The sequence below is a fragment of the Vulpes lagopus genome, chromosome 21 (assembly GCF_018345385.1).
Source record: "Vulpes lagopus strain Blue_001 chromosome 21, ASM1834538v1, whole genome shotgun sequence".
NCBI lineage: Eukaryota > Metazoa > Chordata > Mammalia > Carnivora > Canidae > Vulpes > Vulpes lagopus.
The window spans coordinates 30,607,624-30,631,238 of record NC_054844.1 but is presented as its reverse complement, the minus strand read 5'-3'; the positions used below and the strand labels follow the sequence as shown (position 1 = coordinate 30,631,238).

General features: G+C 36.4%; 1 pseudogene; it reads right to left on the bottom strand.

Annotated features, from left to right (window-relative positions):
• Nucleotides 1–283: 283 nt before the first annotated feature.
• LOC121480468 lies at nt 284–395 on the bottom strand (annotated as a pseudogene).
• Between the last annotated feature and the right edge of the window lie 23,220 nt (nt 396–23,615).

Below are 23,615 nucleotides of genomic sequence, written 5' to 3'. Positions count from 1 at the left end.
TTTATGTTATAGTCATTCTGATGAGTATACAATAGCTTGTTCTCATGGGTTCCATTTGTATTTTCTTAACATAATTAGTAGAGTTATATGTTTTTCTTTTTTTGCCATTTGGATGTCCTCTTTTGTAAAGTGATGAATTTCTTACACATTCTGGATAGAATTCCTTTGTCAGATATATGTACGACAAATAAGTTCTCCCACTCTCTGGATTGCTTTTTGACTCTGTTAATTTCATCTTTTGATGAAGAAAGGTTATTTTTAATACGGTTTGATATACGTTAGTGGAATATCATGATTAGATGCCACAAAGTGCACAGCAATATCTCAACCATAAATGTATTGTATTGGTCACTAGGACCTTCTCATCCTTTTCTGACCTCTCTTTCATACAATACCCATTTAACAAGATTTTGCCAGTAAGGGAGAATACATAAATGATTACTCCAAGTTACCTACTCTGGGTGATCTTGAAGGTACTGTTAACAGAATTAGATAAGTCAGTAAGAGATGCCTTTTTTGTCATTTTTATTTTTTTAAAGATTTATTTATTTATTTGAGAGAGAGAGAGAGTTTGTGTATGCAAGCAAATGGGGGGGAGAGAAGTAAAAGAGTCTTTGCAGTGGGATCTCAGGACCCTAAGATAGTGACCTGAGCCAAAACCAAGAGTCAGACACTTAACCAATTGTGCTACCCAGGCTTCCCAAGAGATGCCTTTTTAGGGATAAACACAGTTTTGATTTGGTACAAAATGAGTTTGAGGTATTTATAAAACATTGAAGTAGAAATTTCCAGTAGGCCTCAGACTTTAAGAGCATAACAAGTTGAAACTGGAATTGGTTGAAATTACTGAGAGGAGACTATAGATACAAGAACACAAATGGGAGCTGAATCTAAATATGCCTCCAGGTAGTGGTTAGAGGGGGATATGTCTTCAGTCACCTGTTAGACATTTTTTTAAGCTATAAGTCTCATTGTCACCTCACACCCAAAGCAGTTAAAATAGAGCTCATATTCTCCTTCTGGTTCCCAGCACCTTCTTCCCCTTCATTGGAGTTCACATTTCTGAGAAGTTTAGCTCTGGTTCTTCTAGTTACTCAGACACCAAGCTTTCGAGTCAACGGTGACTCCTCATTCTTTTTCACCCCTTTTTTTAGTCATTAAGGCTTATTACTTCTTTCATTCATTCCTTATTTTTATTTTCATGGACTTTTCCTTAAGCTATTTTAATGATCTCTCAAATAAACTCTCAAATGTTGGCCTTTTACCCACTTTTCTTTGTTTGCAAAGCATTTTTTTAGTGTTTAATCATTAAGCCAAGTACTATGCCAAATGCATTATATAAAAATATTTTTTTAATTTTCATATACTCCTATGAGAAAGCTGGGAACATAAAGTGTTTAAGTACCTTGCTGATGGCCATACTGAGCCAGGGATCCAACCCAGATACATGGGAACCTGAAGTCATCTGTTAACTTGTATCATTTTCTTCTTCCACAAAACTACCACATTAATAATCTTAAAACCTTTTTCATATTTTACCTCTTCAACATCCTTCTTCACCCATGAGGTAAAGTGGTAAAAAGGTTTTGGCAATATACAAAGCCCTCTGTAAATATGACTTCCACCCATTTCTCCAAACTTTCATTAATCATCTGTTCTGGTAAAGTTGATGTGATCCCACACCCTGCCCCACTGCTATAATATACTTAGCTCAGAATAGTGTTTTATCTCACACTATAGCCCTGAAATGGTTACTCCTCACCCCATCCCTTACAATTTAAAATAATTATATTGCATTTCTCTGATGTAAACTATAGTTACCTAAATCATTAATGTAGAGAGTTTTTTGTGCCTATCATTCAAATTTTACTTTTTCCCTAAAGAATAAAATGATTTTAAGATTTTGTTGATTTATTTATTTGAGAAAGAGATAAAGAGAACACACAGGAGGAGGGACAAAGGGAGATAGAGAGACTCTCAAGCATAGTTTGGAGCCTGATGCAGGGCTCGATCTCAGGACCCTGAGATCATGACCCGAGCTGAAATCAAGAGTCTGACACTCAACCAACTGAGCCCACCCAGGCACCCCAGGGAAAAAAATAAATCCCTTTATTATTCTTTTCATGCACAAAATTATAAACTCTAAGTCAATTTTATAAATGTTTAGGAAGTAGTGATGACTGTAAGACATACAAACCACCCAGTGGTATCATATTCACTGTATTATTTTTTTAATCATTAATGAAGACTATAAAGTCTTTGTACCAGTCTAGTCACCTTTCAAAGTTGGATATATCTATCATTGTTGGATATAAGAATTTTCCAACTGACTTCAAGCCATTTGATGGTAACTATAGTTGCAAGACAAATTCAGTTCTAATTTTCTAAAATAATATTTTTAAATATACTAATGCCTTAAGTCTGATGTCCTTTAGCCATTTACTTTCCAAGTGATTGAATAAATTTGTCAAAACATATTTGGCAGTACTTTTCTTGGTAAAGCCACACTATAGTACATGATTATAACAACGGGAATATCTATAAGCCTGGCATCCTAAGAGTTGTTCCTTGTTTGAATTATGTTGCAAAGTTTGACACATGCTGAACACTACATTTTCACTATCCCACTTTTTTTCCATTTAATCTTCAAGCATTCCAGTGACTACTGTGTTTTTCAAAAATCCTAAAAATACATTATTTCTTTAAAATAGATAGGGGTGCCTGGGTGGCTTAGTAGCTTAAACATCTGACTCCAGCTCAGGTCATGGTCTCAAGGTCTTGGAATGGAGCCCCGTGTGGGGCTCTGTAGTCATGGGGAATCTGATTGTCCCTTCTCCTCTGCCCATTCCTGACTCATGCTCTCTCTCACTCTCTCTCGCTCAAATAAATAAACAAATAAAATCTCTAATAAAATAAAATAATTGGTATGTATTTTTCTACTGTTTTGTAATCTTAGAATAGAAGATCCTTCATGAATCACCTAGTCCAATATTTCAGCTCACAAGTGAGAAAATGAAGACCTACAGTGCTGCTATGCTCAAAGTTTATAATTTGTTAGTGCTAGAACTTGAGGTTCTTCAATTTTGACTTAATGCTTTTTCTACTTAACACACTATTTTCTGTTTTGTATTCTTAATATATTTTTAAGAAAAATATAGTTTGAAAATTCAAAAGTTCTGGCAAATCTTATTCTTCTTACAGTTGACAGCAGCCTCAGCACTGAACCTTGATACTCAGAAGCAAGTGCTCTTAACCACACAAGCCGCTTCTTCTGTGGTTCATATCTCTTGCTCTGAATTAATATAAATACTTTTCCTTGATTTTTCAACTCAGAGGCATAATCTGTAGAATTTTGCCCCACACTACACACACATTCCTTAAGTCCCTATCCTTTGAATATTTTTATGTCAGAATTTTTGATACTGTCAATATCTCCTGTTTATAAGTAATTATTTTTCAGGGCTGGAATTTCCTTCTTTTGTTTCTCCAAATCTTTCCGCCTTATTTAGCTTGAGATCTTTGCAGCTTGGTTCATGGATTCTAGCCTTGCCCGTTGCACAGTATAAACTGATCCAGATGATAAACCAGTGAACCAAAAGCACTCTCAATATTACATTTGACAAAAAGTTTTGTACTTTTCACATAGCTTGTTGCCCCATAAAAGGGTTAACAGCACAATTTTTAAAAAATAAATTAAGAAGTATTTATAGGAAAAAAAGTACTTTTCTTACCAAGAAAAGTACTGCCAAATGTTTTGACAAATTTATTCAATCACTTGGAAAGTAAATGGCTCCTTTTAAAAACTGGTTAGTTTGGTATATATCTTTCACTAATTCTTGCACTAAATTACTTTTGATATACACATCAATCACATTCCCATTAATGGCCATATGGGGTTGTTTTGGGTACATATGTCAGAGTTTAGCTAAGCTACCCCATGGCGTTGCTGCCTTAGCATCCATTGTATTTGGCCAGGCAGCCCTCAGTGACTTTTAAACTGACACTCGCCCCCTCATGCAACCGTGTGCCCTAATAGCAGCTATTGTGACTTTGTTAAATTAACATTAATTAAAAAGAATCCCCTGAGTATTACAATTCAACAACAGGAGGAACTGAAATACAGATTATTACTTCCAGGTCCTGGAGGAAGTACCCAGTATATCTCCAGTGGCTATAGCCTGAGGTCAAAGTGGAGTGTAGACAGAAAGAATCAGGTGCAGATGCACTGCCTTGAATAGGGTCAGTGCTTTATGAGGGTGGAGTGCTTTGAAATTCCCAGACTAAGTCTAGATTGGTCAATTGAAACCAAAAATAACAGGATTTTGGTGAGCTCCAAGGAGGTCTTATCCAAGGCGTGCACAAAGGGAAGGCCTGAGAGGAGGGGAGAATGTTTCCCATGAAGGTGCAGTGGTTGTTGTCACACCAAAACTTCACAGTTGCGACTCTGTGGGCTGTCATCTAGGCTGTGGGCTCAAGGGGGGGTAATGTCAATTCAAGGTCCTCACAGGTCACTTGACCACAGGAAATGGATGCTAAGACAAAAATATTGTGGAGTAATTTAGCTAAACTCTCCATAGCAGTACACAGAGTCACGAGTAAATATAAATATAAAGTTCCCCAACAGAACTTGTGATCAACAGTCTCTCGTCTCCCAGTAGCTTCCCCTTTGGTTTACCAAAACTCTACTCCTTTGGTTTGAATGAACCAATCTGGCCTTAGCCTGAGACCCCAAAGCACTCCAACCACAGGCCCTATTAATGGCAGCACCTCAAGCCCTGACTTACTCTATCTTGAACTTCCCATGCAGCCCCTGGAAGGACACTGTACTTCTTCCAGGCCGTCTGAGTAACGGACTTTTCTATTTCATTTCCTTTTGAGGTCTGTTGCTGAACCATGGCTCACCATCTGGCATCCTGTGCACCACTTAGTAAATGTTAATTTGATAAATTCATAATTATTTAAGTAAATTTTTTATTTTAAAGCAGTTTTAGATTAATAGAAAAATTGTGAAAGTAATATAGAGGTCAAGCAGATTTGCTCCTGTGTGTTTTCTTCCAGGAAATTTAGAGTTTTAAATTTAGGTGTCTGAGCCATTTGCATTAATTTTTATGAAAGGTGTATGGTCTGTACATAACTGTTGTTCATTAGTTTCAAATGTAGTGTTCAATAATTTATCAGTTGCATATAATACCCAGTGCTCATCTCATCATGAGCTCTCCTTAATGTACATAATTGCTTTTGAAAAGTTTACTTATGTGGCTGGGTCATGTTGCAGCACTGAGTTCTTCTCAATCTCTTTAGCAGCGAAAAAGTTTGGAGGTTTAGTTTTTCTCTCTGTAATTTAACCAGTAGCATGAAAGCATTTTCTTGGATGTAACACTCTTTGCTGGTACAAATTTCTATGTTAAAATTTAGAGGCACTAGACCCTTAAAATCTTTCTGTATCTTGAATTTTGTAGGAAATTTCTGGCTTTCTGTCACTAAGAAGATGAGTCTTGCAGAAGATGAGAAGGGCCTTTGAAATATCCTACATCTTGCTTAGAAAGATATTTCCTCAAACTAAGTAATATGTAATTATGAACTAATATCTATAATTATTTAACTTGTAATAAAATAAATTATTGAGTATAGTTATTGTGTAGTCAGTATTGTTAATGACAAATGAGGTCTTTTTAGATTTACTTAAAAAGCATTCCTCTTGTCAGTTAAGTTACACAAATTTTTAACTAGAAAAAAATGTTTCATTGAATATACATAAGGTAGTTGGTGGTTGGAACAGTAGTTTTCTCCCCATTTTAGGAAAAATCAAACCAAGTATTGGGGATAGATTTATGAGTGATTTAGGAAAAACCTCAGATTTCTAACTTCTACCATAATATTTTCAAATAGGATACCCTCCAGAAAATTGCTGTGATATTGGCAGCATGAGTAGGATTATGGGTAAGAGAAGAGAATAGTATATGTCTTTGATCAATCAGGAGGATTCCTCTAAAGGTTCCAAAGTAAGATTTTTCAGCAATTTCCTCTTAGTAGCCATTACATGTGCCTTTTGGTGCTGTAATACCAAACAGTCTTTTGGTAGCTGTGGAGCCTCTAAATTTTGAGTGGAGAAAGGAATCTGTATAGAATAAATATCCTTTGAGAATGCACACCTTTGCAAAGGGATGACATTCCAATTTCGTGCAGTGCTGTTTTGACTTTGGCATGTCTCTGAGTGTTAAGCATGCAAGGACTGAATTCTGAAGACACAGTATCTGAATGTATTCAGACCTCACTGGGTTGGAACTTGACCTGGATATAATTCTTTCCCTTCTACCAGAATTTAATTTAGATATATATGCTTTTCTTTTTTTCCTTTTCCCACCACAGAATAGAAAAACCTGATGTACTTATTGTCTGGCATCAGCTATGAGTTTAAGAAACATTCTCTTGCCAGATTTTTGACAGAGACTTCATTAGTGTCTGCCCACTGAGAAAGAATATATGTAAGGGAGTACTTGCTTAGAAGATTCCAGCTTGGTAAATCTGATAGGAAACAACTCAAGTATAAATCATTGCCTTGACAAGGAAAACAACTCTAATTGCCATTTCCACTGATGCTTAATTTTCCAGTGTGTGAGACAGGAAAACTAAAGATGAAAGTGTAACTGTTTGCTGGCATAAAAGTTCTCAGGCAGTTTTTGAAAGAATCAACAAGCATGAGAAATTATTAAATCTTGATAGAAGTAGGTCGCCTTTAGTGCATAAAAGAGGAAAAATAAGATAGGTCAGAAAGAAGAAAAGAAGAAGAAGAAAAAGTTGGAGGAGATCCTGGGAAAACAAGTGAGATTACCATGTGACAATAATGGAAAAGTCTCAGGGTTGGAAGTCAGCACAACTGTGTAGTGGTTTCAGCTCTGCTGCTAAATAGCTATTTGATTTTAGGCAAAGAGATCACTTTCTTGGATTCAGTCTCTCCTTTTATTCCATGGAGGTCACAACATCTGAGATTTCCTTCGATTTCAGCTTCTATGAATCCATTAGGTGAAAACATTTTTATAAACACAAAACTCTATACAAGGGCCAGGTGTTATTCTGATTGATGAAATTTCTTACCTGAAGAGGAGACCAGAGGCAGATTTCACAGCTGTTCCTGACAAGTGTGGAGAGTCTGTAGCACACGCACACCCTGCTCCAGGCTGAGCCTTGCAGGCATGAGGAGTTTTGCACTCAAGTGGGGCTAGAGGGATGGTGCCAGTGACGGCTGGATGCCCAGAAGCCTTCTCAGCATTGCACACGGGGCGAGGACAGGCATGTTACAAACATTGATTCTTGTAACCCTTTCTTGAAAACAGACAATCTCCTTAGTAGAATTTTACTTCCTTTAGCCTCTGAAAAGACCAAAGAGTTTCCAGGCATCCACACAGATTGGCTTTCTTCAACTGGTTTTTGTAGCCTTTGCATCAGCAGCCCCATAGATTAGGACTACATTCTATAAGGAAAAACAAGGAACATGACCCAATCAGTTGTCATCAGTGCCCACACACATACCCTTCATCATCTGAGAGTGCTGAGCTCACGGTGTAGTTTAGGAAGTCAGGAAAGTGACAAAATAAACACTTTTGAGGGAATTTCTTGTTTCACTTTGTTTCACTAAGCTCTTCCTTTCTCCCCTGTGGCTTTGTAAAAGATGTTTTTTAAGGACCTCTGTGGGAAGATGGTGGAGTAGGAGGACCCAAATCACCTTGCTGCATGCATACAACTACATAACACTCGCATCAGTGTAAACAACCCAGAAAAGGATGTAAAGTGTGACACTATATACCTAAAACATGGTGGCAGGAAGTAAATATTTTTTAGAATGAATTCAAATTTATGTTACCATCAACTTAATATAGACTGCTATATGCACAAGAGGTTATATGTAACCTAATTGTAAACACAAATAAAAAACTGGTAATAGATATGCAAAAGATTTTTTAAAAAAGGAATCTAAGTGTATCACTAAAGAAAAGCAGGAAACCATGAACAGAGCAAGGAAAGAAAGGAACAGAGAAGAACTATAAAAACAACCATGAAACAAGTAACATAATGGCAATAAGTACATACCTATCAATAATTAATTTGAATGTCAATGGACTAAATGCTCTAATCAAAATATGGAGTGTAATGGAATGGATAAACAAAACCTATCTCTATGCTGCTTAGAAGAGATTCATTTCACGCGATGCCTGAGTTGCTCAGTGGTTGAGCGTCTGCCTTCCACTCAGGGCGTGATCCTGGTCCTGGGCTTGGGTCCCACACTAGGATCCCACAGGGAGTCTGCTTCTCTCTCTGTCTATGTCTCTATCTATGTCTCTGTCTCTCATGAATGAATAAATAAAATCTTTTTTTTAAAAAAAAAGAAAAGATTATTTCAGACTTAAAGACTCATGTAGACTGAAAGTGAAGGGATGGAAAAACGTGTACCACGTTAAATGGAAGTGAAAAGAAAGCTGGCGTAACAATACTTAGACAACATAGACTTTAAAATAAAAACTGTAATAGGAGACAAAGAAGGATACTACATACTGATAAAGGGAACAATCCAACAGGAAGATATAACAATTGTAACTATTTATGCACCCAACATGACAGCACCCAAATATGTAAAGCAGCTAATAACAAACATTAAGGAAGAAATTGATGGCAATACAATAATAGTAGGAGACTTTAACACTCTACTTCCATTAATAGACAGATCATATAAACAGAAAATCAACAAGGAAACAGTGCCTTTTAAAGACACATTGGACCAGATATATCTAACAGATATATTCAGAACATTCCATCCTAAAATAGCAAAATACACATTATTTTCAAATGCACATGGAACATTCTCCAGAACAGATCACAGACCAAACCACAAAACAAGTCTCAACAAATTCAAAAAGATTAAAGACTTACAATGAATCTTTTCTGACTACGATGCTATGAAACCAGAAATAATCCAAGAGAAAAAAATCTGGACAGAACAAAAATGCATGGAGGTTAAATAACATGCTACTAAACAATGAGTGGGTAAACCAAGAAATCAAAAGGAAATTTAAAAAAAAATACATGGAGACAAATGAAAGTGAAAACACAATGGGCCAAAATCTTTGGGATACAGCAAGTGGTTTTAAGAGGGAAGCTTATAGTCATGCAGTCCTACCTCAAGAAGCAAGATAAATCTCAAATAAACAACTAGCATTATACCTACCAAATCAGTAGAAGGAAGGAAATAATAATAAGGGTTAAAGTATAAATAAACAAAAGAGAAACTAAGAAGCAATAGAACAGTCAATAAAACCAGGAGTTGATTCTTTGAAAAGATCAACAACACTGATAAACTCATCAGGAAAAAAAAAAGAGAGAGAGAGAGAGAATACTCAAATAAAATCAGAAATGAAAGGAGAGAAATAACAACTGACACCACAAATATACAAAGGATTGTAAGAGAATCTTATGAGAAATTGTAGGTCAACCAACTAGACAACCTAGAAGAAATAGATAAATCCTAGAAACATATAAGCTCCCAAAACTGAGTCAAGAAGAAATAGAAAACTTGAACAGACTGAAAACCAGCAAGGAAATTGAATTAGTAACCAAAAAACTCCTAACAAACACAAGTTCAGGACCAGATGGCTTCACAGGTGAATTCTGCCAAACATTTAAAGAGTTAATACTTATTCTTCTCAAACCATTTCAAAAAATAAAAGAGGAAGGGAAGGAAGCTTCCAAATTTTTTCTATGAGGCCAGCATTACCCTGATACCAAAACCAGATAAAGCAGATAAAGACACCACAAAAAAAGAGAACTACAGGCTAATATCTCTGATGAACGTACATGCAAAAATCCTCAACATCATATTAGCAAACTGAATCCAACAATATATTTTTTTTAAAAATCGGGGATCCCTGGGTAGCTCAGCAGTTTAGCGCCTGCCTTTGGCCCAGGGTGTGATCCTGGAGTCCTAGGATCGAGTCCCGCATCAGGCTCCCTGCATGGAGCCTGCTTCTCCCTCTGCCTGTGTCTCTGCCTCTCTCTCTCCGTGTCTCTCATGAATAAAAAATAAATAAAAATAAAAATAAATCACTCACAAAGATCAAGTGGGAAAGTGGAATTCATTCCCAGGATGGAAGGATGGTTCGATATTGGCACACCAACCAACATGATATGCCACACTGACAAGAGAAGATAAAAAGCATATGGTTATTTCAGCAGATGCAGAAAAAAACATTTGACAAAGTACAACATCCATTAATGATAAAAACTCTCAACAAAGTAGATTTAGAAGGCACATGCCTCAACATAATAAAAGGCCATATAAAAAAACCCACAGCTAATATCATACTTAATTTTGAAAAACTGACAACTTTTGCCTTAAGATCAAGAACAAGACAAGGATGTCCACTCTCACACTTTTATTCAACATAGTAATGGAAGTCCTAGCCACAGCAATCAGACAGGAAAAAGAAATAAAAAGCATCCAAATTGGTAAGGAAGAAGTAAAACTTTCACTATTTGAAGATGACATGATACTATATGCAGAAAACACAGTAATATACCTGTATACTGAAAACTATAAAACATTGATGAAAGAAACTGAAAGATATTCCATGCACAAATTGAAGGAACAAATATTATTAAATGTCAATACTACCCAAAGCAATCTACAGGTTTAATGCAATCCCTATTAAAATACCACCAGGATTTTTCACAGACCTAGAACAAGTAATCCTAACATTTGTATGGAACCATAAAAGACCCCGAATAGCCAAAACAATCTTGAAAAGAAAAAAAAATGAAGGTATCATAATTCCAGACTTCACGATACTGCAAAGCTGTGTAATGAAAATAGTATGGTACTGGCACAAAAAAACAGACACACGGATCAATAGGACACAACCCAGAATCCAGAAATGAACCCATGACTACATGGCCAATTAATGTTTGACAAAGGAAGGAAGAATATGTAATGGTAAAAAGTCTCTTCAACAATGGTATTGGGAAAACCAGACAGCTACATGCATAAGAATGAAACTGGACCACTTTCTTATATCATACACAAAAATAAGCTCAAAATGGGTTAAGGACCATGAAAGTCCTAGAAGACAGCACAGGCAGTAATTTCTTTGACATCAGCTGTAGCAACATTTTCCTAGACATAGGGAAGGGAAACAAGGCAAGGGAAACAAGGCAAAAGCAACTATTGGGACTACATAAAAATAAAAAGCTTCTGCACAGGGAAGGAAACTGTCAGCAAAACAAAAAAAAAAGATACACTGAATGGGAGAAGATATTTGCAAATGATATATCCAAAAAGGGGTTAGAGTTCAAAATATATTAAGAACGTATACAACTCAACACCAAAAACAAATAACCCAATTAAAAATAGGCAGAAGACATAAACAGACTTTCTCCAAAGCAGGCATATAGAAGGACAACAGACACGAGAAAAGATGCTCAACATCACCAATCATCAGAGAAATGTAAATAAATCAAAACCACAATATCACTTCATATTTGTCAGAATGGCTAAAATTAAAAACACAAGAAACAAGTGTTGGCCAGGAGGTGGAGAAAAACAACCCTTATGCACTGTTAGTGGGAACACAGACTGGTGCAACCACTGTGAAAAAAAAATGTGGAGACTCCTCAAAAAAATAAAAATAGAATTACCACACGATGCAGTAATTCCACTATTAGGTATACACCCAAAGAGTAAAAAACACTAATTCGAAAACACATATGCACTCATATTTATTGCAGCATTATTAACAATAGCCAAAATATGGAAGCAGCCCAAGTGTCCATTTATAGGTTAGTGAATAAAGAGATAAAGATGAACGGAATAATAGTCATAAAAAGATGAAATCTTGCCATTTGCAACAACATGGATGGACTTAAAGGGTAAAATGCTAAGTGAAATAAGTCACTCGGAGAAAGACAAATACCATATGATTTTTATACACATGTGGAATTTAAGAAACAAAACAAAGAAAAAAAGAAACAAAAAAACAGACTCTTAAATCCAGAGAACAAATTGATGGTTACCAGAGGGGAGGTTGGGGGGGGGGGGGGGAGGGGGTAAAATACACCTGAAACTAATACAACACTCTATGTTAATTATACTGGAATTAAAAGATGCTTTTTTATTTATTTACTGAATAGGAAATAATTTTCATGATAAATTATCAAAATAACATTTAAAAATCAATTAAAAAGTTTACTCCTGTCAGTCCAGTTTATCTCCTGCCCCCTACAGCCGGGCATTAGTTGCTTCTGTATCTATTCAGTGTTTCTTTGTATCCAAACGAGTGTGTGTGAGTAGGTGTGTCTTATTTCTCCACTTCCCTAGAGAAAATGTTGCAGACTAAATACACTTAGGCGCTCCCTGTTCCCCAAACTTTTCTAACATAGCCTGCTATTTAGGTATTCCTTGATGTTCAGGTTGCATGATCCCATTTACAGTAAACAGAAAAAAGCCAATTCTGATTCATTGAAGAGGTTATTCCTCTTCTGAGGAGGAAATTAAATCCTGTGTTGCAATTTTAATTTTAAAGTAAATTTTGGTGCCATGGCATAGCCCTGACCCTAAGCAGTAATCTCATCTCACTGTCTTGGAACATTCTGTTGGCATTTGATGTCCTTAGTATCCCAAAGAATTCATCACATAAAAGTACTTCAGGGACGCCTGGGTGACTCAGCAGCTGAGCATCTGCCTTCAGCTCAGGGCGTGATCCTGGAGTCCTGGGATCGAGTCCCGCATCAGACTGCCACAAGGAGCCTGCTTCTCTCTCTGCCTGTGTCTCTGCCTCTCTCTCCGTGTCTCTCATGAACAAATAGATAAAATCTTTAAAGAAAAACAACAACAACAACAACAACAACAACAAAAGACAGTTCAGATCAGGGCATTCATGCTTGAAATTCTAATAGTTTCTCATCCCCTTCAAGTAAAAACTGAAGTTCTTACAATACCACAAGGCCTACATGATCTAGCTCCTTTACTTCTGAGTGAAACCACATAATAAGAAGTTAAAATAAAATTTAATGATGGTAAAGACCATTAAGAAAATTAAAGAGTAATATGTGGCAGCATTTCTCATTCCACTGAGCAATATTAAATAATTACTATATACAGGTTACTACTGAAACTTCTGGTATGAGGATAGTTATTATTGAATACTAAGTACAGACATTGACTTAAATAACCATAGATTGCCTTTCACAAGGGCACCTTTATATTTAAGGGAAACAAATAGAAATACATGCTTTTGCTGTTTTGGCTGAACCATTGTCCTATCTAGTAATTAGCCGATAAGAGAATAAGCCAGAAATCACAGCAGGAAAAGAATTAATTGATAATGGTAGACCTAAACTGGCTGAACTGAAGATATTTGGGTCTCTCCTTTGGCATTTCTCAGAATTCAGAGACAGCATCAGTAATGAAATAATTCAGTGCCTTCTAAATTATATATGTATCATAACCTTATAAAATGCTATTTTGTTCTACAAACCCATGAAAAGATCCCAACTATACCTTTTTTGTCACACTCATAAGAAGGATATTTGTTTCTTCATTTGCTTACAAATACTGAGTCAGATATTAAATGCCAGAGACAAATTCCAGCCAACTGATGAGAAGACTTTAGGATTCCGATGACTTATTTTCTTCCATGTAACTTTTGCAGAACAAATTATACTGCAAAAATTCCCAAACGATATATGAAAAAAAAAAAAAAAAACCACTTTCAAATTCTTGAAGGAAGTACTTCACACTATTCATCACAAGTGTATTCCAAACTCTTTTAACATATGCTGTAGTCAAACTGTAGACACTCAAAAATGTCTATTGAATGCACGAATCAATAAATGGACAAGTGTAAGTCTTCGTTGTGTATTTCTTAGTAGAAAGGAAATGAAGAATCAGGAGCACCTCGGATATTCTTAGCCCTATGTTTAGAACAGGAGCCTTTTTTTTCCCCATTGAAATTCCTTCCTGTTACATATGTTTAGTCTTTGCTTTAGTCCCAGTGAAGCAGTGTGGGTGGCAGAATGAGCAAAACAATCCTGAGCTCCTATCATGGCATCATGCTTACTGAGTGACATAAGTTACTTCTGTGTTTCTTTGCTATCTGGAAAATTAGGCAAATACTACATCGTTCACAGAAACCTAGAGAGGATTAAAGGAGATGTAATGCATATAAATCTCGGAGCCTTCGCCTTGCGGCTATTGGAACACTCTTCCTTTAGCTATTCCCTTCTTCATATTCAGGATGCAACACAAATATTTTCTTCTCCACAATGCCCTTATCGCCTTACTTATTTCAAGTGTCCCCTTCTTTACTCCTCTCTGTCATATCACACTTTAAAAATTTTCTGCATAACACTTACTATTACCTTAAATTATATATTTTTTTAAAGATTTTATTTATTTATTCATTAGAGACACAGAGAGAGAGGCAGAGAGAAGCAGGCTCCAGGCAGGATGCCCGATGCGGGACTAGATCCCAGATCTCCAGATCATGCCCCGGGCTGAAGGCAGACGCTCAACGGCTGAGCACCCAGGGTCAGCAGATGCAGAAAAAAACATTTGACAAAGTACAACATCCATTAATGATAAAAACTCTCAACAAAGTAGATTTAGAAGGCACATGCCTCAACATAATAAAAGGCCATATAAAAAAACCCACAGCTAATATCATACTTAATTTTGAAAAACTGACAACTTTTGCCTTAAGATCAAGAACAAGACAAGGATGTCCACTCTCACACTTTTATTCAACATAGTAATGGAAGTCCTAGCCACAGCAATCAGACAGGAAAAAGAAATAAAAAGCATCCAAATTGGTAAGGAAGAAGTAAAACTTTCACTATTTGAAGATGACATGATACTATATGCAGAAAACACAGTAATATACCTGTATACTGAAAACTATAAAACATTGATGAAAGAAACTGAAAGATATTCCATGCACAAATTGAAGGAACAAATATTATTAAATGTCAATACTACCCAAAGCAATCTACAGGTTTAATGCAATCCCTATTAAAATACCACCAGGATTTTTCACAGACCTAGAACAAGTAATCCTAACATTTGTATGGAACCATAAAAGACCCCGAATAGCCAAAACAATCTTGAAAAGAAAAAAAAATGAAGGTATCATAATTCCAGACTTCACGATACTGCAAAGCTGTGTAATGAAAATAGTATGGTACTGGCACAAAAAAACAGACACACGGATCAATAGGACACAACCCAGAATCCAGAAATGAACCCATGACTACATGGCCAATTAATGTTTGACAAAGGAAGGAAGAATATGTAATGGTAAAAAGTCTCTTCAACAATGGTATTGGGAAAACCAGACAGCTACATGCATAAGAATGAAACTGGACCACTTTCTTATATCATACACAAAAATAAGCTCAAAATGGGTTAAGGACCATGAAAGTCCTAGAAGACAGCACAGGCAGTAATTTCTTTGACATCAGCTGTAGCAACATTTTCCTAGACATAGGGAAGGGAAACAAGGCAAGGGAAACAAGGCAAAAGCAACTATTGGGACTACATAAAAATAAAAAGCTTCTGCACAGGGAAGGAAACTGTCACCAAAACAAAAAAAAAGATACACTGAATGGGAGAAGATATTTGCAAATGATATATCCAAAAAGGGGTTAGAGTTCAAAATATATTAAGAACGTATACAACTCAACACCAAAAACAAATAACCCAATTAAAAATAGGCAGAAGACATAAACAGACATTTCTCCAAAGCAGGCATATAGAAGGACAACAGACACGAGAAAAGATGCTCAACATCACCAATCATCAGAGAAATGTAAATAAATCAAAACCACAATATCACTTCATATTTGTCAGAATGGCTAAAATTAAAAACACAAGAAATAAGTGTTGGCCAGGAGGTGGAGAAAAACAACCGTCATGCCCTGTTAGTGGGAACACAGACTGGTGCAACCACTGTGAAAAAAAAATGTGGAGACTCCTCAAAAAAATAAAAATAGAATTACCACACGATGCAGTAATTCCACTATTAGGTATACACCCAAAGAGTAAAAAACACTAATTCGAAAACACATATGCACTCATATTTATTGCAGCATTATTAACAATAGCCAAAATATGGAAGCAGCCCAAGTGTCCATTTATAGGTTAGTGAATAAAGAGATAAAGATGAACGGAATAATAGTCATAAAAAGGATGAAATCTTGCCATTTGCAACAACATGGATGGACTTAAAGGGTAAAATGCTAAGTGAAATAAGTCACTCGGAGAAAGACAAATACCATATGATTTTTATACATATGTGGAATTTAAGAAACAAAACAAAGAAAAAAAGAAACAAAAAAACAGACTCTTAAATCCAGAGAACAAATTGATGGTTACCAGAGGGGAGGTTGGGGGGGGGGGGGAGGGGGTAAAATACACCTGAAACTAATACAACACTGTATGTTAATTATACTGGAATTAAAAGATGCTTTTTTATTTATTTACTGAATAGGAAATAATTTTCATGATAAATTATCAAAATAACATTTAAAAATCAATTAAAAAGTTTACTCCTGTCAGTCCAGTTTATCTCCTGCCCCCTACAGCCGGGCATTAGTTGCTTCTGTATCTATTCACTGTTTCTTTGTATCCAAACGAGTGTGTGTGAGTAGGTGTGTCTTATTTCTCCACTTCCCTAGAGAAAATGTTGCAGACTAAATACACTTAGGCGCTCCCTGTTCCCCAAACTTTTCTAACATAGCCTGCTATTTAGGTATTCCTTGATGTTCAGGTTGCATGATCCCATTTACAGTAAACAGAAAAAAGCCAATTCTGATTCATTGAAGAGGTTATTCCTCTTCTGAGGAGGAAATTAAATCCTGTGTTGCAACTTTAATTTTAAAGTAAATTTTGGTGCCATGGCATAGCCCTGACCCTAAGCAGTAATCTCATCTCACTGTCTTGGAACATTCTGTTGGCATTTGATGTCCTTAGTATCCCAAAGAATTCATCACATAAAAGTACTTCAGGGACGCCTGGGTGACTCAGCAGCTGAGCATCTGCCTTCAGCTCAGGGCGTGATCCTGGAGTCCTGGGATCGAGTCCCGCATCAGACTGCCACAAGGAGCCTGCTTCTCTCTCTGCCTGTGTCTCTGCCTCTCTCTCCGTGTCTCTCATGAACAAATAGATAAAATCTTTAAAGAAAAACAACAACAACAACAACAACAACAACAAAAGACAGTTCAGATCAGGGCATTCATGCTTGAAATTCTAATAGTTTCTCATCCCCTTCAAGTAAAAACTGAAGTTCTTACAATACCACAAGGCCTACATGATCTAGCTCCTTTACTTCTGAGTGAAACCACATAATAAGAAGTTAAAATAAAATTTAATGATGGTAAAGACCATTAAGAAAATTAAAGAGTAATATGTGGCAGCCATTTCTCATTCCACTGAGCAATATTAAATAATTACTATATACAGGTTACTACTGAAACTTCTGGTATGAGGATAGTTATTATTGAATACTAAGTACAGACATTGACTTAAATAACCATAGATTGCCTTTCACAAGGGCACCTTTATATTTAAGGGAAACAAATAGAAATACATGCTTTTGCTGTTTTGGCTGAACCATTGTCCTATCTAGTAATTAGCCGATAAGAGAATAAGCCAGAAATCACAGCAGGAAAAGAATTAATTGATAATGGTAGACCTAAACTGGCTGAATTGAAGATATTTGGGTCTCTCCTTTGGCATTTCTCAGAATTCAGAGACAGCATCAGTAATGAAATAATTCAGTGCCTTCTAAATTATATATGTATCATAACCTTATAAAATGCTATTTTGTTCTACAAACCCATGAAAAGATCCCAACTATACCTTTTTTGTCACACTCATAAGAAGGATATTTGTTTCTTCATTTGCTTACAAATACTGAGTCAGATATTAAATGCCAGAGACAAATTCCAGCCAACTGATGAGAAGACTTTAGGATTCCGATGACTTATTTTCTTCCATGTAACTTTTGCAGAACAAATTATACTGCTAAAATTCCCAAACGATATATGAAAAAAAAAAAAAACCACTTTCAAATTCTTGAAGGAAGTACTTCACACTATTCATCACAAGTGTATTCCAAACTCTTTTAACATATGCTGTAGTCAAACTGTAGACACTCAAAAATGTCTATTGAATGCACGAATCAATAAATGGACAAGTGTAAGTCTTCGTTGTGTATTTCTTAGTAGAAAGGAAATGAAGAATCAGGAGCACCTCGGATATTCTTAGCCCTATGTTTAGAACAGGAGCCTTTTTTTTCCCCATTGAAATTCCTTCCTGTTACATATGTTTAGTCTTTGCTTTAGTCCCAGTGAAGCAGTGTGGGTGGCAGAATGAGCAAAACAATCCTGAGCTCCTATCATGGCATCATGCTTACTGAGTGACATAAGTTACTTCTGTGTTTCTTTGCTATCTGGAAAATTAGGCAAATACTACATCGTTCACAGAAACCTAGAGAGGATTAAAGGAGATGTAATGCATATAAATCTCGGAGCCTTCGCCTTGCGGCTATTGGAACACTCTTCCTTTAGCTATTCCCTTCTTCATATTCAGGATGCAACACAAATATTTTCTTCTCCACAATGCCCTTATCGCCTTACTTATTTCAAGTGTCCCCTTCTTTACTCCTCTCTGTCATATCACACTTTAAAAATTTTCTGCATAACACTTACTATTACCTTAAATTATATATTTTTTTAAAGATTTTATTTATTTATTCATTAGAGACACAGAGAGAGAGGCAGAGAGAAGCAGGCTCCAGGCAGGATGCCCGATGCGGGACTAGATCCCAGATCTCCAGATCATGCCCCGGGCTGAAGGCAGACGCTCAACGGCTGAGCCACCCAGGGGTCCTTATCTCAAATTATCTTATTCACTGATCATATTCTGCCTTTTTCTTAGAACATAATTTCTTTCATACCAGGGACCTTGTCTCCCTAGTTCACTGCTCAGTTCCCTACTCTGAAAATAAATGTATTGAATGGATGAATGACAACTACTAGCCCAGAGATGTAAATCAAAAAAATGTTAGGTTTTTTTCCCTTCTTCCTAAGGCCAGGGCCAATATATTAGGCATGGTTCAAAGCATATAGTACATGATCAATAAATAGCTTGGGAAAAAAATAGGAGAAATTTCTGTACTATTAGAACCTCTAGACATATGCCTAAAAATATGTCCTTTGGTATCCTATATTAATTTTGATTTGCACAAGTGTGTATACGTAGCTGTTTAAGTCCACAAAAAAAAAAAAAATTGCTCTCTTCTGAAGGTAAACCCAACTGGCCTTCCCAACACCATCTCTACATAAAGTTGGATAATAATGTCCTTTGAGGTTATTCAGCCAAATATTCAGCTAAGAATTTGTCTTCAGCCAAAAATTCACCACAGGATGATCAGGGTTTGCTTCTTTATCATTGTTTATGATGTCTTAAGAACAATGACTAGTTTCTTTTTTTTTTTTTTTTTTGGATTTTATTTATTTATCCATGGGAGACACAGAGGCAGAGACATAGGCAGAGGGAAAAGCAGGCTCCCTGCAGGGAACCAGTTGTGGGACTCGATCCTGGGACTCCAGGATCATGCCCTGAGTCAAAGCCAGATGCTCAACCCCTGAGCCACATGGTCGTCCCTCAATGACTAGTTTCTAAAGGGATTTTCTTTTTAATTAAGGACAGTGATTTAAAAAAAAAAAAAAAAAGGCATTGCTCCTGGACCTGATGAAACAGCCCAAGAAGTGAACACAACAGCATTGTTAACCCACACAACTTCTTTCTAGCCTCTTCGCTGATAACAAGAGTTTTTATAATGAAGAGCCTGGGAGGTTCTCTGTGACTCAAATAAAATAAAGAAGCTACATATCAGCTGACAAAAATTTCAAAGGTAAAAAGGAATTGACAGAAAAACAAACTATCTGGTTTGTGGAAATTTGGCTTGCTCCACAATATACTATTTCAAAAGATGCAGAATCCTATTGCTCTATAATTCAAAGAATTTGCCCTATAATATGGAACTTTAACTTATAAATTACTATAAGTCATTTCACTACTGATGAATGTTTTATTTCTATCCAGTAGTACAAAGTACTGTGGTGCTTCTTCATAGAATTACAGTAAAATAAAAAAAAAGGAATTACAGTAAAATCAATACCTCTTATAAAATTGATAGTGTCCATGCAAGGAACAAGAAATAACACAAAGCTCAAATAGGGCATATTTTGATTATGAAGGTGGAATGAATCCAGTGTAAGAGTTTTTGACAAGACTTTGCTTTACATGATCATTTACTCTTCAATCAAAATTATATTTAGTCCTTTTATTCCCCAGCTATCCAGATAAACTGGAGGTTAACTGTTTTCCAATTCTGAGTCCTAAATTACATATTTCCAAAAAAAAGAACCCCCCAAAACCTATAAATGTATTTCAAATTCAGCCTTTTCAAAGAGGAACCATTGTTGGTTATATAGAACTATGGGAGAGGTCTAGTAGAAATTTGGGAGACATTCGAACCATGGCAGGCTGACTACAGCATCACCCTGGGAGCAGCCTTCCTCATACTCAATCGTGGCTTTGCCACTTACTAGCTGTGTGAATTTGGAAGCTTTTTAATCTTTTTGTTCTGCATTTTTTTCATCTATAAAATGCACATAATACAGAATTATACCTACTTCATATGATTGTCTCCAATAGTTCCTGTGAGAATTAAATTAGTTAATCATGGAGAGCTCACAGAACAGTACCTGGCATGCAGTAAAATTCAATAATTTGTGTTTAATGATGATAATAAGCTTCTCCATTTCTGGCGCCAGAGTAATCAAAGGTAATGGATGGAAGAAACCTCAGTCCAAGTACTTCCTTCCTCTGTGATCACCAAGCTGATATAATATGAACACAGGACTCCTGCTGGTCCTTCTTCCCGCACGAGTGGAGCAATCTGGCTGCAGTAGGAAAGAGTAGGTTAAGCAGCAAGAGAAATAGAGAGATCAAGATAGGGGAAAATAAATTCTGAGGCCCAGTTCCAACCCTGAGGTTCTAGGACAGGCTCAGATTCTTGATGTTCTTTCTTTAATCTTCCAATAAATTTCTTTTTGTTTTACTTTGTTTTTGCTTAAGTTGGGGTTGTTTTTGTTACTTACAGCTGATAGCTTCTCACTGGAGCATGGGGCTGAGTAATGAAATGGATGAAGAGGGCAGAAAGGTCACACCCTCATTTAAGGCTTGCCAGGTTCTTAGGCTTTAGCCTCACTCCAGAGTCTATTTCCACCAGGCCTTTTTTGGGGATCCTTTAACATTGACTTCAGGGACAGAAGGACAGTATTGAATGCACTCAGTAAAGTAGGAGAAGGAAAAAAAAAACACAGAAAAACAAGTAGGTAGTCTATGGCTCTGTGATAGAGACACTTTCTGTTTTTGTTTTTGTTTTCCAAGTATATGGCTTCAGAATCGTGAAAATAATTCCAAGAACATAGATTAATCATTTCAATAAAGATAGACCCACAGGGGGACTATTTTAGATATTTACTTAGATTTATATAACATCAGCTATTTACTAAGGTCAGTGTAATGAATCATTTAAAATAATCCAAGAGAGAAGTTTGGATTCTGGTTGACAGTTGTGATTTACTCTTTTAGGACAAAATTCAAGGCTTATTGCTCTTATTCTATTTTTTTTATATACTTGAGAGATTTAGAATCAATTAATTCAATGTTATATAGCACCATCTGAGCCAAATGTCTAAAAATGTCTAATGATTTCTCAACCCATGACCCAAAAAATATGAACTGATAATGAAATGTTTAAAGTAGGTAAGTTTATATGTTATATAAATAAAGTATTTAATATCATGGAGGCAAACTGAATTGCTAGATTTGGCAGCATAAGAGAATAGGAACATTTGCTGTTTAATCTACCAACAACTTGTTTAATATCAGTTGTAATTACAAATGAATTAGTACTTTTAAAAAGCCATCAACACAGGCGTATAGAAGTCAGTTTCCCCAAAATCCATCCCAAGTGATTGCAAATTCTTCCCTTCCCTTTTTCCACACCCTTTGGCAGCATCCTTCCATAGTGACTCTGCCTTGGCTCTGTGATTCACTTTGTCTAATGAAACAGGAGCAAACATAAAATAAGCAGAGACTTGATTGCTTGTGCATTGCGACTTGCCCTGTCTTGCTGTGCTTGGGAGCCCTGACAATGCTACCATGTGAAAGAACACAAGCTAGCCTGCTGGAGACATATGGCCGTGTCCCGACAACCCCAGTGAACAGTTAGCTACCTTCCTAGTCAAAATAGTTTATCTGAACTTGTGAATCTAGCTGAGACCAGTAGGAAATCACCCAACTGAGTCCAGTCCACATTGCTGACTTAATCAGAATCTTGAGTTATAAAAATAGTTGTTGTTTTAACTATTTTGACTTTCTTGGATATTCCCTTTATGTTTTGATCTACAAAAGTGAAAACAAAGGTATTGATAATGAATGTAAAATTTTATAGAATTGATTCATAACGTTTATAACCTCCTATTATATCAGATCATGCATGGGTTAAATTATTGTGATTTAAGTCACCTTTTTAAAAAAAAAAAGATTTTATTTATTTATTCATGAGAAACACACACACACAGAGAGAGAGAGAGAGAGGCAGAGACACAGGCAGAGGGAGGAGCAGGCTCCATGCAGGGAGCTTGATTTGGGACTGGATCCTGGGACTCCAGAATCACACGCTGAGCTGAAGGCAGCTGCTTAACCGCTGAGCCACCCAGGTGTCCCATCACCTTTTTTAGAAAGAACATTCTCATTAGATATAAGAATTGTCTATTTTAATTGGCAAGGCAGGCAACATAAATGAAAAATTGCATATCCATAGATGAGTGTATTGCTTCGCCTTTTTTTTGGGGGGGGGGCAGACATCATTATGGGAAGATGGCATCCAATAACAGCCTACTTATTTATGTAAAACAAAACAAACAAAAACCTTTCCTCCCACAACATCGGTAAATATAACAGCAAAAATATTACATTCACATGAAGCAATAGAAGATCATTATGCATACAAATGAGAACAAAATTAATGCTGCATTGTTGCCGTCATTTGACATGTCTTGATTTGAAAAGAGAAAAATTTAGGTATGATGGTCCACTATTTGAAAAGTATCGATGTAACAGAAAATATGTAACATTCAAACTAAACCTCAGTGACTCAGAGCTCCAACACCTTTTCAGGGAAAGCTGTGAAATTGGCTACCTGAAGAATTTATCATGTAACTGAATGACAAAGAATATGGTCTTAAAATGGGATAAAAGACAAGAGGAACACGGGCTGCAAATACAACTGCTGATATTGCAAAGAGCAATGCCTTTTATAAAAAAAAGACTTTATTTATTCATGAGAGACACAGAGAGAAAAAGGCAGAAACATAGGCAGAGGGAGAAGCAGGCTCCATGCAGGGAGCTCGATGTGGGACTCGATCCTGGGAGTCCAGGATCATGCCCTGAGCCGAAGGCAGACACTTAACCACTGAGCCACCCAGGCGTCCCA